The 19281-nt window shown below is 38.0% G+C and overlaps 1 long non-coding RNA gene across 1 annotated transcript in view; it reads right to left on the bottom strand.

Annotated features, from left to right (window-relative positions):
- Positions 1-2033: 2033 nt before the first annotated feature.
- The window catches only part of LOC121819842 (uncharacterized), a 218094-nt gene continuing 200846 nt past the window's right edge, over positions 2034-19281 (bottom strand). Inside the window, exon 4 of the long non-coding RNA XR_006060181.2 lies at positions 2034-2960. This is a non-coding gene — a long non-coding RNA (uncharacterized LOC121819842). The remainder of the gene's footprint in view (positions 2961-19281) is intronic.

Genomic DNA, 19281 nt, shown 5'->3' with positions numbered 1-19281 from the left:
TGTTTGCAAAGTAATGTCTCTGCTTTTGAATATGCTATCTATACTAGAGGGCAAACTCTGTGAACAAGGATTTTGGGAGATTTTTATTGCCATTTCCATAGAATCTCTATAGGAGGGCATGGCCACCCCTTCCAGTACTCTTGCTTGAAGAATCCTATGAACAGAGAAGCCTGGCAAGCTACAGTTCATGGGATCGCAGAGAGTCAGACATGACTGAGCAACTGAAAACACACACACACACACACACACACACACACACACACACACACACACACCATAGAATCTAGTACAGTGACTTACATGTAGTAGCCACTCTTCAATTACTTGTTAAATGAATAAAGAGGCCAGGAAGCCCCACAGGGAGATGAGAGATCATAGAAACTGAGCCAAGGTGAGTTACAGACAGGTACCAGGGAAAATCACATGCCATGGAGAGGCTACCCATTAGGTTTAGTAAAAAGACAAGAATCAGTGTTCCATGTATACTTTAAGATCAAGAGGCCTGGAGAAGGTAATAGTCACTTAATGTAGGACTCATATCACATGAGTCCATTCTGAGAAAGATGAGAACAAGAACCAATATCAACACTTTGAGGTGGCAGTAGCTCTCCCTGTAAGAAGTAAATCTGAGTCTTGCTTCTATCGAGGTAGTCTTAGACCACAGAAGATACTACCAAAGCTTTCTGAGTGCTTTTTATGTCAACAGAGTTCATTCACTTTGATAAATGCCTGATGGAAGTGTTCATAGATATCTTTTAAGAAGTAATTCACATAAACAGAAAGTAATGACATCATCTACACAATCAGACTTTCAAGAAGTTTGTAGTACCTCAAACACATTGTTTAGCTGATTTTTGTAACTATTAGGGTAAGACTGCTGTTTGTTCAGAACTTTTGTTAAGAACTATTGCTTTGTTAGGTGAATTTACCTATGGAAAGTGGCGGCTTTTAATTGGTTGCCACTGTATTGGTTACAAACAGAAACAATGGGGCAAATGTTACCAATGAATACTTAGTTCATAATTCTTTTTATTCTAAATTCCTATTTGTCTCAGGTTATTTGACTCACAGGTTTATCTAATGCATATAAAGTGAAAGTGAAAGTGTTAGTCGACAGTTGTGTCTGACTCTTTGCAGCTCCATGGACTGTAGCCTGGCAGATTTCTCTGTCCATAGAAATTTCCAGTCAAGAATACTGGATTGGGTTGCCATTCCCTTCTCTAGGGGATCTTCCTGACTCAGGGATCACATAAGCAGCTCATATGCCCACATTAATAGTCTTCCTTTGTATTTCCATTATTTGCACTCCTAAGTTTATCTTCCTCATTGTCTCTATGGATTAATCACCATTTACAATATCAAGATGAAATGTGTTCCATCTGGAGTTTTCAACTCCTAAACAAATGGTGAACCCAATATAATATAAGTTAATATTTAACTGCATATATCCTATAATAACAAGATTCCATTCAATTTGGTTATTAGCACTTTATGATACATCTGTCTTCTAATTGCATTTTTAATGGTAGTTGCTCGTGCATTTCATCATCAAAGAGAACCTAAGAGATGGTATAAACAGATATCATGTGGACAGAACATATCAACACATTAGCTAAGTATAAACATCTGGATATAACCAGAAGGAGATGGCACTTTTAAACTGACCTTTAAATTTCTTTTTAGGAAATTGTAATGTGTGCTAAGATGTGGCACAGAAAATTGTGCATTCATTTACAATCTGGAAACTTGCATATATTTCAAGAATGCCTAAATGCATGTTTATTTAGTATACCCATGAATTCATAAATCAAGGGGGATAACATAAAGTAAAATATTATTTTTCTTGCTAAATGTTAAATTCACATAAAATCATACATCATGAATTAATTATGTAAAAATAGAGCAAATAGCCATGATTAGGAAAAAGTTAAGTGTGAAGGAGCTTTTACATAAACTGTATTAAAAGATAATATTTGCCTTATTTATTTTCCTATTCCAAATTATTAAACTTCTAAGACTTCTAAAGGAAAATAACAAGCATATACAACTCAATTTGATCTTTAATTAATGAATCAATTTCAATTTCAGGCCAATAATTGCCCCAAATAAGAAAACTCTCCTTTTCATAAAATTAATGCAATATTCTCTCCTAAAAAATAAAATGCATGTCTTTTTTCAAAATAAACAAAGTAACTTATGTGTCCTTCATCTTAGGATTTATTTATCATACCTGTCATGTTCTGATGTCCATCAAGCTATACAGAAACCACCTGAAGATTCTTATTCAAGCCCCCAAACTATTTGCTTTTTCCCTGGAGCCTTCTTAGTTTTCAAACTGCTATTTTCTTCTCTTTGGCCCATCTCACTATTGAAGCCCCACATTTGCCTTAATCATTCTAGCTGCGGAAATGCAGGCAAAAAAATCTACTTATGCTAATATTCACTAAAGCAAGAATAAATAAACTATTGGACCCCATTCTGCTTCAAAGCCCATGAGAGTTAAATCAAACACTCTGGAATTTGGTGGACTTGCTGGCAAAATGACAGTGAAAATAGGCAGAGCTTAGAAATTTGAATAGACACTGTCCTCTAGCACAATACTATCTTATGATGCAGATATGTTCCGCCACTTCTGTCATTGGTTGAATGTGGTTTCTGGAACCGTATTCTCTCGTTGGAGGCCAACTGTTTTCTTACAGACAGAAATAAGACCCAGGATAGAGTCTTGGATGTTAACAATGCTCAGCCTTATTGAGTAGAGTTTGAGTCTGTGAATAGCAGAAAACAAGCAGAATCTGCTACATAAAGGAAGAATAGTAAGAATGATAAAAATCTCACCTTCGTCTTCCCCCATACCTGTCTTCACAAATAGGAATGAATCAGTAAACCGAATCCATCTTAAATATTATTAACAAGTCATCTTCATTCAAAAACACTTGCTGCATCCTATGCGCAAATCTCTGGTGGAAGAACATAAAAGAACAGAGAAATAGTATAGGCCTTTTGGAAACATACTAGTAAGATAAGGTGATAAAGATAATTACAACAGAATAGTGAGTTACTAGCAGCACAAGATAATATGTTTTATTATCTTGTGTTATGTTTTATTATATATTATAATATATAGCCTGTGTGTTCAGTCGCTCAGTCAAGTCTGACTCTTTGCTGACTCTTTGCTCAGTCACGTCTGACTCCATGAACTGTAGCCCGCCAGGCTCCCCTGTCCATGGGATTTTCCAGGCAAGAATACTGAGTGGCTGTCATTTCCTTCTTCAATTATATAGCGTAAGTACTATTAATTTATAGACCTTTCAGCATCAATGAACCTTAGATATTCTTCAGTTTGGCTCCACTATTGAGTCATAGAGGTTAAGTGGGTTGTCCAATGTTGCATGACTTAAAACTGACACCAAAACTCCTGATATTGACAACATATGTTGAAAGTAATTTAAAAATGTAACTAGGTCAATATAAAGCCAAGACAGGAAAAGAGATCATTATTTATCTTTCAATACATGGACCATTCTATGTTATAATATCCAAGATCAAGGACAGTGGGTGGGTCTGTATTCATCTGGTGAAAATAATCTTTGGTAGAGTAAAAATGAGCCCTTGTTTTGCTGCTGTCAAATTTCATAATGACAAGCAGCAGGAAAACATCAGCCTGTTCTGAACATGCTGTGATCCATTTTACTGGTCAGAATAACCAGTCATCATGTAATGAGATTCTGAAATAATCTGCTTCTGCTATTCATTTATTAAATAAAGTAGGGAAATCTTCACATGTTAGTTGGTATTCGTGAAGACAAGATTAAAGAGATTAAATGACTATCCAGCTTTGAAATGAACAATCTTGCTTATAAATAGCCAGTTCTTAGAAAGATAAAGAGAACAGGGAGTTTATGTTATGAAGTGAAGTGAAAGTCGTTCAATCATGCCCAACTCTTTGCAACCCCATGGACTATACAGTCCTTGGAATTCTCCAGGCCAGAGTGGGTATCCTTTCCCTTCTCCGGGGTATCTTCCCAACCCAGGGATCAACCTAGCTCTCCTGCATTGCAGGTGGATTCTTTACCAGCTGAGCCACAAGGGAAGCCCTGTTATGTTATGAAGATGCCATTAAAATATAAAGAAACTCATTTTCTTCAGTGCCCAAAAGGAAAACTAGGGGGAAAAGTTAAAAACTATGTAATTACTGAAGTAAGTAAATGAGAATTGCAGTCACCACCACAATATTGTTGATTTTGTCACAGTCAAAATTCCCATGTATATATACCACTTCAGTGTCACCAAGGTTACCCTTTTGAACATCTTTAAGAAGAAAAAGAACAACAAAAAAACTATTGGCCTATAAGAATGCCAATTGACCTCTTCCGAAGGACCAACAGAAACCAAAGAGATGTTCATTCATTAAGAAATGTTCAAAACTAATAAATTATCAACATGAATCGTGGTGGCCAGCAGATGTCAGAGAAGTGAATGGAGAATGAAATCATAAAATATCAGAGAAGTGTGAAGTGTAAAAACATGAGGTGATAAAAGCTATCCAGAATGCTTTCCTAAATGGTAGATCTTTTCAAAAAAATGTGGTAGACATTTTAAAAGATGATAACAAGTTCAGTGAAGTGAGTCACTGGGTATTAGCAAATGAGCATGAAATTTGTGCCACTAAAATCTTGTCATACACAAATTCATTGGAGAAGGAGGGAGGTGTGGGTGCTGGGAGAGAAGAAAGTCTAGTTAGTAACAAGCAAGCATGTACCTTACTGAACAAAACGTGCATTCCTACACTTTATCCAAGTGCTTGGTTTATAGCTGGTAGTCAGTCAATACATATTTGTTGTAGAAAACAAGAAAGAAAGGAGAAATCTACTTTTCAGATAGAATCTAAACTAATGAGGTAATCAAGAGAAGACTGTAATGAACTTAGGAGTAAGGAAGAACTTATTCATTAATATATAAAATTCTGCATTAGGGTCATGAATGGTTAAAAGAGAAATTTGCTTGAAGAAGTGTTGGAAACAGGAGTATTCATCTCAATTTAGAATTATCAGTTCAGTTCAGTTCAGTTCAGTCACTCAGTCATGTCTGACTTTTTGCAACTCCATGAATTGCTGCATGCTGGGCCTCCCTGTCCATCGCCAACTCCCGGAGTTCACTCAAACCCAAGTCCATTGAGTTGGTGATGCCATCCAACCATCTGATCCTCCCTCATCCCCTTCTCCTCCCACCTTCCATCTTTCCCAGCATCAGGGCCTTTTCAAATGAGTCAGTTCTTTGCATCAGGTGGCCAACTATTGGAGTTTCAGCTTCAGCATCAGTCCTTCCAATGATTATTCAGGACTGATTTCCTTTAGGATAGACTGATTGGATCTCCTTGCAGTACAAAGGATTCTCAAGAGTCTTCTCCAACACCACAGTTCAAAAGCATCAATTCTTCAGAGCTCAGATTTCTTTATAGTCCAACTCTTACCTGCATATGTGACTACTGGAAAAACCACAGGTTTGACTAGATGGACCTTTGCTGACAAAGTAATATCTCTGCTTTTTAATATGCTATCTAGGTTGGTTATAACTTTCCTTCCAAGGAGCAAGGGTCTTTTAATTTCATGGCTGCAGTCACCATCTGCAGTGATTTTGAAGCCAAAAAATAAAATAAAATAAAGTATGTCACTGTTTCCACTATTTCCCCATCTATTTGCCATGAAGTCATGGAACCAGATGCCATGATCTTAGTTTTCTGAATGTTGAGTTTTAAGCCAATTTTTTCACTCTCCTCTTTACTTTCATCAAGAGGCTCTTTAGTTCTTTGCTTTCTGCCATAAGGGTGGTGTTATCTGCATATCTGAGGTTATTGATATTTCTCCCAGCAATCTTGATTCCAGCTTGTGCTTCATCCAGCCCAGCATTTCTGATGATGTACTCTGCATATAAGTTAAATAAGCAGGGAGATAATGTACAACCTTGACGTACTGTTTTCCCTATTTGGAACCAGTCTGCTGTTCCATGTCCAGTTCTAACTGTTGCTTCCTGACCTAAACACAGATTTCTCAAGACGCAGGTCTTCAGAATTATAATAGCATTAAAATGGACAAAATTAATATTTTGTTTAGCTTAGGAATTTCCTTTTTTTAATTATACAAAAAATTGTACCCTGTAAAGTTCAAAAAAATCTCTCCGATTTAGCCACATCTCATATTAAAACATGCTTGCTCCTTGGAAGAAAAGCTATGACAAAGCCAGACAGAATAATAAAAAAGCAGAGACATCACTTTGCCAAAAAGCACATCTAGTTAAAGCTATGGTTTCTCCAGTAGTCGTGTACAGATATGAGAGTTGGATCATAAAGAAGGCTGAGCACTGAAGAATTGGTGCTTTTGAACTGTGGTGCTGGAGAAGACTCTTGAGAGTCCCTTGGACTGCAAGGATATCAAACCAGTCAATCCTAAAGGAAATCAACCCTGAATACTCATTGGAAGGACTGATGATGAGGCTGAAGTTCCAATACTCTGGCCACTTGATGTGAAGAGTCAACTCATTGGAAAAGACCTTGACGTTGGGAAAGATTGAAGATGGGAGAAGGAGACAGCAGAGGGCGAGATGGTTGAATGGCATCATTGATTCAATGGACATGAGTTTGAGCAAACTCTGAGAGATAGTGAAGGACAGGGAAGCCTAGCATGCAGTCCATGAATCTAAAAGAGCTGGACATGACTGAGCAACTAAACAACAATAGTAGCTATGAGTTTGTGTCTGCCCAGCACATTTCCTATCTTTCTAAAACTGGGAATAACATGCCTTGATTTTTTATGAATCATATAAATAGCAATACTCTATTTTCTCAGTCAATATAGAGGCATTTAGCATAATATGGTCTATCAACATACCCTATTTCTCTGGCTAGGAAGAGGTACATTGTCCAAACAAGGGCTCTAAAAATTAGGAGTTTTTGAGAATTTAGCCTGACAGAAATGAGGCTCAATAAATATTAGTTAAATGAATGTCAGGCAACTGAATGAATAAGTTATGGGAATAAGCTAGAACTTTTTCTTGCTGTTAGGTTCATGATGCTAGGAGAATATCTCCCTGGGGAGTTTCAGCCTTTATTAACTGACTAGAAGGAGCTCAACATCAGTAGATGATAAGGATGCTGAGATTAAAGGAAAGCAGAGACAAGTATAAGTAAGAGGTAAACAAAGAGATAGAAATATTCATGAAACTCTCCTGAAAGTTCTAGTTTTGTGACTAACAAATTTCCTTTTCAGTGAAGTTGATCCAAGTTTCTACTACCTGCCCAAAGAAGCTCATGATAAATACCACAATGGTCAACAGAGCTTCAACAGACCCCCAGAGTACCCAGCAGAAATGAGGGTAATAAAACAAGCAATCATTTTAGATTTAAATACAATGTACTTCATTATAGATGTAAATAAAATTCAAAATTGCTGTCAGAATAAGCAAAAATTTTGCTTATACTGCACTTTCAATTCACAGTTGGCTTTCATATTAAATCTAATAAAGTTACTTTAGAAAAAATATATATAATTAAGTTCATATGTGTTGCATATCCTGCATAACATAGAAGACTCTTAAAGGTTAGATGTTTACTAATTCATTTTCATGATTTTAGAGTTTCATATTGTATTAGAGAGCTTACCAGCTTATTAGCTTACCAGCTGATCAGTCAGTCAGTTCAGTCACTCAAGCATGGCCAACTCTTTGTAACCCCATGGACTGTACCACCCCAGGGCTCCCTGTACATCACCAACTCCCAGAACTTATTCGGTGACATCAGCCAACCATCTCATCCTCTGTCATCCCCTTCTCCTTCTGCTTTCAATCTTTCCCAGCATCAGGGGCTTTTCTAAGGAGTCCTTTCTTCGAATCATGTGGCCCAACTATTGGAGCTTGGAACATGAGTCCTTCCAATGAATATTCAGAACTGATTCCCTTTAGGATTGATGGGCTTGATCTTGCAGTCCAAGGGATTCTAAAGAGTTTTCTCCAACACCACAGTTCAAAAGATCAATTCTTTGGTGCTCAGCTTTCTTTATGGTCAAACTTTCATATCCATACATGACCACTGAAAAAAAACATAGAATTGACTAGACCGACCTGTCAGCAAAGTAATGTCTCTGCTTTTTAATAAGCTGTCTAGGGTTGTCATAACTTTTCTTTCAAGGAGCAAATGTCTTTCAATTTCATGGCTGCAGTCACCATCTGCAATCATTTCGGAGCCCATGAAAATAAATTCTGTAACTGTTTCCATTATTTCCCCAATTATTGGCCATGAAGTGATGGGACCAGATGCCATGATCTTAGTTTTCTGAATGTTGATCTTTAAGCCAAAATTTTCACTCTCCTCTTTCACTTTTATCAAGAAGCTCTTTAGTTCCTCTTCACTTTCTTCTATTAGGGTGGCATCATCTGCACATCTGAGGTTATTGACATTTCTCCCAGCAACCTTGATTTCAGATTATGCTTCATCCAGCCCAGCACTTCACATGAGTACTCTGTGTGTAAGTTAAATGAGCAATACAGCCTTGACATACTCCTTTCCCAATCTGGAACCAGCCCACTGTTCCAAGTCCAGTTGTAACTGTTGCTTCTTAACCTGCATACAGATTTCTCAGGAGGCAGTAAGGAGGTATGATATTCCTAGCTCTTGAAGAATTTTCCATAGTTTGTTGTGATCCACACAGTCAAAGGCTTTGGTGTAGTCAATAGAGCAGAAGTAGATGTTTTTCTGGAACTCTCTTGCTTTTTCAATGATCCAACAGATGTTGGCAATTTGATCTCTGGTTCCTCTGCCTTTTCTAAATCCAGCTTGTGCACCTGGAAGTTCTCAGTTCATCTACTGCTGAAGTCTGGCTTAGAGAATTTTGAGCATTATTTTTGCTAGCGTGTGAGATGAGTACAATTGTGAGGTTGTTTGAAAATTCTTTGACATTGCCGTTCTTTGGGATTTAAATGAAAACTGACCTGTTCCAATTCTGTGACCACTGCTGAGTTTTCCAATTTTGCTGGGATTTTGAGTGCAACACTTTAACAGCATCATCTTTTAGGATAGCTCAACTGGAATTCCATCACCTCCACTAGCTTTGTTTGTAGTAATGGTTCCTAAGGCCCACTTGACTTTGCATTCCAAGTTGTCTGGCTCTAGGTAAGTGATCACACCACAATGGTTATCTGGGTCATTACAATCTTTTTTTGTATAGTTCTGTGTATTCTTGCCATCTCTTCTTAATATCTTCTGCCTCTGTTAAGTACATACCATTTCTGTCCTTTATTATGCCCATCTTCGCATGAAATGTCCCCTTGGTAATTTTCTTGAAGAGATCTCTAGTCTTTTCTGTTATATTGTTTTCCTCTATATCTTTGCACTGATTACTGAGGAAGGCTTTTTTATCTCTCCTTTATATTCTTTGAAACTCTGCATTTAGATGGGTATATCTTTCCTTTTCTCCTTTGCCTTTCTCTTCCTTTCTTCTCTCAGCTATTTGTAAGGCCTCCTAAAACAACCATTTTGCTTTTTGCATTTCTTCTTCTTGGGGATGGTCTTGATCACTGCTTCTTGTCATGCACCTCTTCTCATGATCACTGTCATGAACCTCCATCCATAGTTCTCTAGGCACTCTGTCTATAAATCTAATCCCTTGATTCCGTCACTTCCACTGTATAATCATAAGGGATTTGATTTAGGTCATACCTGAATGGTCCAGTGGTTTTCCCTACTTTCTTCAGTTTCAGTCTGAATTTGGCAATAAGCTTCATGATCTGAGCCATAGTCAGCTCCTGGTCTTTTTTTTTTTTTTTTTTTTGCTGACTGTATGTAGCTTCTTCATCTTTAGCTACAAAGAATACAATCAATCAGATTTTATATTGACCATCTGGTGATGTCCATGTGTAGAGTCTTCACTTGTGTTGTTGGAAGAGGGTGTTTGCTATGACCAGTGCATTCTCTTGGCCAGACTCTTAGCTTTTGCACTGCTTCATTCTGTACTCAAAGGCCAAACTTGCCTCTTACTCCAGGTATCTCTCAACTTACTACTTTTGCATTTCAGTACCCTATGAGGAGGGCTTCCCTTGTAGCTCAGTTGGAAAGGAATCTGCCTGCAGTGCAAGAGACCCAGGTTCTATCTCTGGGTCAGGAAGATTCCCTGGAGAAGGAAATGATAACCCACTCCAGTATCCTTGCCTGGAAAATCCAATGGACAGAGGAGCCTGGTGGGCTGCAGTCCATGGGGTCGCAAAGAGTCCAGCACAATTGAGGGACTAACACAATTCCCTATGATGAAAAGGGCATTTTTTTGGGGGGTGTTAGTTTTTGGACTCCTTTGTTAACTATGAGAGCTATTCCATTTCTTCTAAGGGATATTTGCCCACAGTAGTAACTATAATGGTCATCTGAATTAAATTTGCCCATTCCAGTCCATTTTAGTTCAGTTCAGTTCAGTTGCTCAGTCGTGTCTGTCTGTTTGTGATACCATGGACTGCTGCACACCAGGCCTCCCTGTCCATCACCAACTCCCAGAGCTTACTCAAACTCATGTCCATTGAATCAGTGATGCCATCCAACCATTTCATCTTCTGTTATCCCCTTCTCCTCCCACCTTCAATCTTTCCCAGCATTAGGGTCTTTTCAAATCAGTCAGTTTTCGCATCAGATGGCCAAAGTATTGGAGTTTCAGCTTCAATATGAGTCCTTCCAATGAACACCCAGGACTGATTTCCTTTAGGATGGACTGGCTGGATCTCCTTGCAGTCCAAGGGACTCTCAAGAGTCTTCTCCAACACCACAGTTCAAAAGCATCAATTCTTCGGCGCTCAGCCTTCTTCACAGTCCAACTCTCATATCCATACATGACCACAGGAAAAACCATAGCCTTGACTAGACAGACCTTAGTTGGCAAAGTAATGTCTCTGCTTTTGAATATGCTGTCTAGATTGGTCATAATTTTCTTCCAGGGAGCAAGCGTCTTTTAATTTCATAGTTGCAGTCACCATCTGCAGTGATTTTGGAGCCCCCAAAAATAAAGTATGTCACCATTTCTATGGTTTCCCCATCTATTTGCCATGAAGTGATGGTACCAGATGCCATGATCTTAGTTCACTGCTTCCTAAAATGCTGATGTTTACTCTTGCCATCTCCTGTTTGACCACTTCCAATTTACCTTGACACACGGACCTAACATTCCAGGTTCCTATGCAATATTGTTCTTTACAGCATCAGACTTTACTTCCATCACAAGTCACATCCACAACTGGGCACTGTTTTTGCTTTGGCTCCTTCTCTTTTTCTTTCTGGAGTTATTTCTCCACTGTTCTCCAGTAGCATGATGGTCACCTACTGACCTGGGGAGTTCATCTTTCAGTGTCATACTTTTTTGCCTTTTCATACTGCTCATGGGGTTCTCAAAGCAAGAATAATTAAGTGGTTTGCTATTCCCCTCTCTAGTGGACCATGTTTTGTCAGAACTCTCCACCATGACCAGTCCTTCTTGGGGGGCCCTACACTGCATGGCTCATAGTTTCATTGAGTAGACAAGGCTATGATCCATGTGATCAGTTTGATTAGTTTTCTGTGATTATGGTTTTCATTCTGTCTGCCCTCTGAAGGATAAGGATATGATGTTTATGGAAGCTTCCTCATGGGAGGGACAGGCTGTGCAGGAATCTGGGTCTTGTTCTGGTGGGTGGGGCCATGCTCAGTAAATCTTTACTCCATTTATTTTTTGTTCCCATGGGCAAGGCTGTGTTCCTTCCCTGTTGTTTGGCCTGAGACCAAACTATGGTAGAGGTAATGGCAGTAATGGTGACCTCCTCCGAAAGGACTTATGCCAGCACTGTTGTATTCAGTGCCCGCAGCAGGCCACTGTCAATTCATGCCTCCACCAGAGACTTCTAGACACTCACAAGCAATTCTGGCTCAGTCTCTTGTGGGGTCACTACTCCTTTCTCCTGGGTCCTGGTGCATAGAAGGTTTTGTTTGTGCCCACCAGGAGTCTATTTCTCCAGTCTTGTGGAAGTTCTGTAGTCAAATCCCACTCGCCTCCAAACTGAAGTTCCCTGGGGGTTCTCAGTCCCTTTGCTGGATCCCCAGGTTGGGAAATTTGTTGTGGTTCCTAGAACTTTCATAGCAGTGCAAGAACCTCTTTGGTATATTTTCCTCCAGTTTGCAGGTTTTCAGCTCTGCGGCTCTATGTTGGGGCTAATGGTGACTCCCTCTCAGAGGACTTGTGCCACATGCTGTGCTTCCCACGTCTGCTGCAGTCAGAGCCCCTGACCCATGGCAGGCTACTGCTGACCCTTGCCTCTGCTGCTGGAGACATTCAAACACTCAAAGACAGGTCTGGCTCAGTCTCTGTGGTGTCTCTGAATCCTGGTATGCACAAGGCTTTGTCTGAGCCCTCTGAGCATCTCTGGAAGGTATGGGTTTGATACTACATGAAATTTCCCCTCCAGGAGAGTAAAACAGTTGGCCTAAAGCTCAACATTCAGAAAACGAAGATCATGGCATCTGGTCCCATCACTTCATGGGAAATAGATGGGGAAACAGTGGAAACAGTGTCAGATTTTTGGGCTCCAAAATCACTACAGATGGTGATTCCAGCCATGAAAGTAAAAGATGCTTACTCCTTGGAAGAAAAGTTATGACCAACCTAGACAGTATATTCAAAAGCAGAGACATTACTTTGCCGACTAAGGTCCGTCTAGTCAAGGCTCTGGTTTTTCTGGTGCTCATGTATGGATATGAGAGTTGGACTGTGAAGAAGGCTGAGCGCTGAAGAATTGATGCTTTTGAACTGTGGTGTTGGAGAAGACTCTTGAGAGTCCCTTGGACTACAAGGAGATCCAACCAGTCCATTCTGAAGGAGATCAGCCCTGGGATTTCTTTGAAAGGAATGATGCTAAAGCTGAAACTCCAGTACTTTGGCCATCTCATGTGAAGAGTTGACTCATTGGAAAAGACTTTGATGCTGAGAGGGATTGAGGGCAGGAGGAGAAGGGGACGACAGAGGATGAGATGGCTGGATGGCATCACTGACTCGATGGACGTGAGTCTGAGTGAACTCCGGGAGTTAGTGATGGACAGGGAGGCCTGGCGTGCTGCAATTCATGGGGTCACAAAGAGTTGGACACAACTGAGCGACTGAACTGAACCATCTTGTTGGGGATTTGCCTTTGCTCTTGGCCATGGGGTATCTTTATTTGGTGGGATTTAACATTCTCCTGTCGATGGTTGTTCAGCAGTGAGTTGCAATTTTGGAGTTCTTGCAGGAGAAGGTGAGTGCAGAGTGCATGGCCTTCTACTCTGCCATTTTAACTCGCTTACCAGCTAGTGCCAGTGAGGAGGGCATGGCAACCCATGCCAGTAATCTTGCAGGGAGAATTACATAGATAGACGGCCCTGGCAGTCTATAGTCTATAGGATCACAAAGAGTCTGGACAGGACTGAGTGTCTGAGCACATTGTATTAAAAACATTTACAACTTGTTAGGAACTGTCTCTTGCATTTCCTGTTTTCTTATTGCTTTGGAAGGCTATTTTAAATTTACCACCAATGGATGAGTTTCATCTTATGGATACTGAATTTCAGAAACATAAGCTCAGATTTCCACAAGACTGTAACAGAAGTTTTACTCCATGGCAAGTTTAGGAGTGTGTTAAACTGTAATTCTGATGAAACTAACTCTCCTTATTAACCCTTGGAAATCAAGACACAACTGTAAATTTTCCTCCATGTGCAGAAGATGGGTAGGGAGAAAATACCTGAACTGTAATTCAGCATTCACTGATGATGGTGTTCACCAAGACAGAAATATTGTTCTAAGTTCTAGAGATAAAGCCATGAAGAAAGAGAAAGAACTCTGATATTCTAATTGGAGACAGAGATAATAAAGTAAGCCAATGAATGAGATAATTTCAGAAAGAGATAATGAAATATGAGTAAAATGCAAAATATACTGTATTGGAACATGACCAGACCAGGGAAATCCAGTTTCTCTGGTGGCTCAGATGGTAAACAATCTGCCTACAATTCAGGAGACCCAGGTTCGATCACTGGATCAGGAAGATCCCCTGGAGAAGGGAATGGCAACCCACTCCACTATTCTTACCTGGAGAATCCCATGGACAGAGGAGCCTGGTGGACTACAGTCCATGTGGTTGCAAAGAATCATACATGATTGAGCAACTAACACACACAGGGAAATCCCCTGTGAGGAGATGAGTTGTAGCTGAGATCTGAATGACAGTTACCAGACATGAAAACCTGGAAGATCAGCATTCTGAGCAGAGGGAACTGACGTGAAAATTTTCTGAGAGGCAGTGTGTTTGAAATTCAAGAAAAGTAGATGGATACCTAATGTGGCTGGAGTGTGGGGAGAAGGAAGGGGAGTGGTAGGTGATGAGGTCAGAGAGCTCTGTGAGCAATTGTTAGTTTGAAAAGCCCTTGAGGAGTTTCAGATGAGGAATGACACTACATAATATCCCTTTCAGAAAGGTCAGTGACTCATATGGATGGCTGGATTTAGGGCTCAAGATTAGAATGAAAGTTATTAGTAGGAAGCTATTATATTAATAATAGTCCAGGGGAGATAGATGATGATGGTAGCTTAGGCTAAGTTTGAAATGAAGTGAGGTGGAGTGGTACAGGATTCTTTGGGAAATAAAAACTATAGGATTTGTAAGATGTGGGTGAATTTTTTTAAAAAATGAGGAATCAAGGAAACTCATAACTACATCTCATGATCAACTTTAAGAATGTGATGACTAGATAATATGATATACTTACCAAATCTCCAAGTTAAACTAAATTATTAAATTTACTCTAGTTTTCAGGACTCTTAATGTCATTAAATGTCAAAAAAATTAAGAATGTGATTTATTATATAACCAAACTTCCTTTGCAAGAAAAATAATCACCTTTAAAAGGATTGTTAGAAAGAAGCTGACAGTGGCAGTTTGAATATTCAGGTCTTTAAAATGACAATCTTACACAACCTTATACAGAAATCCTCTTATGAACTTTTTTAGTTATAATTAAAATGATCTTTAATTATTATCTCTCCTTTTTGTGTATAGGATTTATACCTTATTAAATTGTAAGCTTATGATCCTTTGTATCCTGCTCATAATTTTGTACATTTTTCTCACAGTAATGGTTCAATAAATGTTTTTCAGTACAGGAATTACTTTCTCTTAGAAAACCATCTTCCTCATCTCCACTTTTTCTAGCTTATTCATTCTTCCAGTACAATTAATCAACAATTCCTGCATTTGCCTTCTCTGCTGTTTCCTCAGTCCCCCTAGAGCCTGTCATTCTCACCAATTTCATTCGTCAACTCCTTACTCTTATATTGTCATTGCTGGGCCACAGTGGCAAGGCAATCAGTCCTTCAATCACTAACAGAACTTCATATTCTAAAAGTTTGAGACTTTAAAGTCCCATACTCTAAAAATGATCATCTCAACTGACAAAGAGAATCTTTATGTTTTATTCCCTTGGGAAAACATTGAAATCCCTCTATAGATCTTGAATATTTTTTTCTCCTATACAAATCCTATAACCCTTTAAAAAATCCTTACTTTTCACTAGACAAAAATCATGACCAGTACAGCATTTCAATTGCTGTATTTCAAATTTGGAATTTTTTTTTTTAATAATCCAAAGCTCATTAAAGAATAACAAAATCCACCTTCCTTTTGCTGCTGCTACCATTCAGCATAGCTTAATTTATCTCTCTGCCGAAGTGCATGAGGTGCCTCCTTTCCTGCAGAATACAAGTCTGGAAGACAGTCCTTTATTTTAATACTTAACTGTAATTTTGATTCATTTAAGAAGCAGTGTGTGGCAATCTCCCTCCTCCCCACCCCAGAGATTGGCTGGTGGATACACTCTTCCTTCCTTTTTGTAATGCATTTCTATCAACAGCACAATCTTTTTAAATTTTGGGGTGTTTTTACAACATCTCACCATCCCCTACTGAATTATAAGCACTTAGACCAGTGCTAATAACCACCATAGGGTGTTTGGAAAATATTTGTTTAATCAATTATCATGTATACTTAATTAAAAAACAAATCAATGCATGAAAAAATGAATAAGTGCTTTGATGGCTAATATTTGACTTTGAGGGCAGTCTCATTTGGGTCAAATTTTTTTAAACTTTCAATACAGTCAGATTTGCATTAGAAAGCCTCCTTTGTGCAAACACTCCTGGGCAACTGTGCAAAGTCACTTTGAAGGTAAATGCCATCAAATATTAATAAGATAAGCCTAGGGAAATAAGCTTGTAGTTTATCCCAGATAAAAAGAGCATTTTTTCCCTTGAAGCATGACTACATACAGGAATTTAAAGCTCCCTTCTACACGTTAGAGAGAGGCATGTGAGCAGCAAAGCTGAAAAACAGAGTGAATAAGGCATGTCGGTAAGTAAATAGATGGAAACCCCCCTCATATGGTAAACAAGAACCTTAGAAGATACTGCTATTTTTCTCTTCCAATTTTCTCCCCAGAATATACTCATATCCATATCTAATTTAAGGTAGAAATTAATTTAAAGTTACATTTTAACAATCCTTCAATTACACTGTAACCTTCTGAAATAACTAAAGCAATCCAGGATCTCTACTTTATGGTCTAGAAAGACTTCACATATTCTGAAAAAAGAAGAAACAGAAAGGGTGCCCTGGCCTAACAGAACAACAGCAAGCCTGGCTGGAAATAGACAAAAAGAGATTCCACAAGGTCTCCACTCAAATGAGTTTCCAGTGAATTATGAAATGTATTTTGTTGGATCAAGAAACTAAACACTGTCTGAGCAGATAAGAACATGTGTTGTATACACTTCCACTTAGCACATCACTCTACTTAACTCCCCTAAATTGTGTGTAATTATTTTATGTTGTTAGATTAATCATGTTTCCATTAGGGCTTGCAATTGTTATTATCTTTTGTGGCTATTGGTTGTGAAAGCTGATAAACATCTTTACTATTGTGATTATATAACTATTATTTGCTTAATACCATTGTATCATGATTGGTCAACAGAAAAATCTATTCGAGATTTCTGGTCAACAGAAATCTCTAACAGTATTCTATGTCACTAAAACTACCATTTAATAGAAAAACTTATAATAATCACTTTTCAAAACCCAGATGTATAACAGAATTATCTTGCAACTTTGTGAAAATACAAATGCACAGGTATTGCTATTCTCTAAAGCTCCAGATGTGTTTTGAATGAGTGGTCATGTTTAAAAACAACCAGACTATATGATGACCTTTTGCCTTTACCTAGTATGTTTCATTTTTTCTATTTTGTATTTAGTTTTCTCATTTCATTTAGTTTATGTTTTCCAATTCCTCAGTCTCTTTTTGGTTGTTGTCACTGTTGTTTTTTCTCAAGCCTTTATCAAACATAGTAAAAAAACTTCTCTGTGCGCATGTACACACAAGCAATATGTATAATACAATGTATACTTTTTAGAAAACTTATGCATTTTGACTAGCTAAAAAAATTATGACATTTTTGATTCCACTTGTTTGACTTAGTATGAATAGAATGCTAGATTTCTAATTTATATTCACTCAAAACTTTCATATAGTTCCATGTATTTTGGCATCGAGAATTACTGCTAAAAAGTCTAGAATATATATTATCTTCATGATTTTCTAAAAGTTTGAATAAGGCTTAAAACTTCTAACCCAATTCTGAGGATATAAAGCAACACTATATTGCAAAAAAAAAAGAAAAAAAACAGGAAACTAACAAGTGATATAATATTAACTAAAGTACAGATTTAGTTCAAATTTCACAAAATTTTATTCTAGGGTCCACTATTTGCTTTCCTACCTTATTCAAGATTGCATGTTGTATTTGGTTGCATTCATCAGCTTCAGGTACATGAAACAAATTCTCGTAACTCTCTTTTCATTTTTATTCTGTTACAAATATTTTCTAATTTTCCTTTTGATGGCTTCTTAGAAATACCTATCATTTAAAAGTGGACATTTAATTTCCAAATACATGGGACTTTATTTATAGTATATTTAATAATATCGCATTTTTATACTAGTTTCTCATTTAAATGTTTTCTTCTCTGCAATCACTGTCTGTGATTTTTTCAGTCTAACTTTATTGAGGCCTTAGGTGGCTAAATCAAAGATCTCTTGGTAAATATCACATTGCACTTGAAAATATGTGGGTTATTTTCAAATATCTTTTGATATTGATTTCTAATATAATTCCACAGTGATAAAGGAACAGACTCTCTGATTTCAATACCTTTAGACCTTGAAATTTTTGTACCTTTTCTTATGTCCCTAGATACGTTCCAGTGTCTCCAAGTTTACAATCTATGGGAACTTGAATAGAATTTGTATCCTATTCCTGTGTGAAAATTTATAGATCTTAATTATGAGGAATTGGTTCACAGTGCTTTTCAGGTCTTCTATATTCTTCTACTTCTCTGAATATCCATTCTATTAGTTTTTGAGAGTTTGATATTGAAATTCCAATTAAAAATCTTAATTATCTACTTAAAAAATGTAATATATAGTGGAACTATATTGTCACCCTGCTTATTTAACTTATATGCAGAGTTCATCATGAGAAATGCTGGGCTGGATGAAGCACAAACTGCAATCAAGATTGCCAGGAGAAATATCAATAACCTCAGATATGCAGATGACACCACCTTTATGGCAGAAAGTAAAGACGAACTAAAGAGCCTCTTGATGAAAGTGAAAGAGGAGAGTGAAAAAGTTGGCTTAAAACTCAACATTCAGAAAACTAAGATCATGGCATCTGGTCCCATCACTTCATGGCAAATAGATGGGGAAACAGTGACAGACTTTATTTTCTTGGACTCCAAAATCACTGCAGATGGTGACTGCAGCCATGAAATTAAAGATACTTGCTCCTTGGAATAAAAGTTATGATCAACCTAGACACCATATTAAAAAGCAGAGACATTACTTTGTCAACAAAGGTCTGTCTAGTCAAAGCTATGGTTTTTCCAGTAGTCATGTATGGATGTGAGAGTGGGACTACAAAGAAAGCTGAGTGCTGAAGAATTGATGCTTTTGAACTGTAGTGTTGAAGAAGACTCTTGACAGTCCCTTGGACTGCAAGGAGATCCAACCATCAATCCTAAAGGAAATCAGTCCTAAATATTCATTGGAAGGACTGATGCTGAAGCTGAAGCTCTAATACTTTGGCCACCTGATGTGACGAACTGACTCATTTGAAAAGACCCTGATGTGGGAGGAGA

This window comes from Ovis aries, chromosome 1 (genome assembly GCF_016772045.2).
Source record: "Ovis aries strain OAR_USU_Benz2616 breed Rambouillet chromosome 1, ARS-UI_Ramb_v3.0, whole genome shotgun sequence".
NCBI lineage: Eukaryota > Metazoa > Chordata > Mammalia > Artiodactyla > Bovidae > Ovis > Ovis aries.
This window is presented reverse-complemented; position numbering and strand designations above follow the sequence as displayed.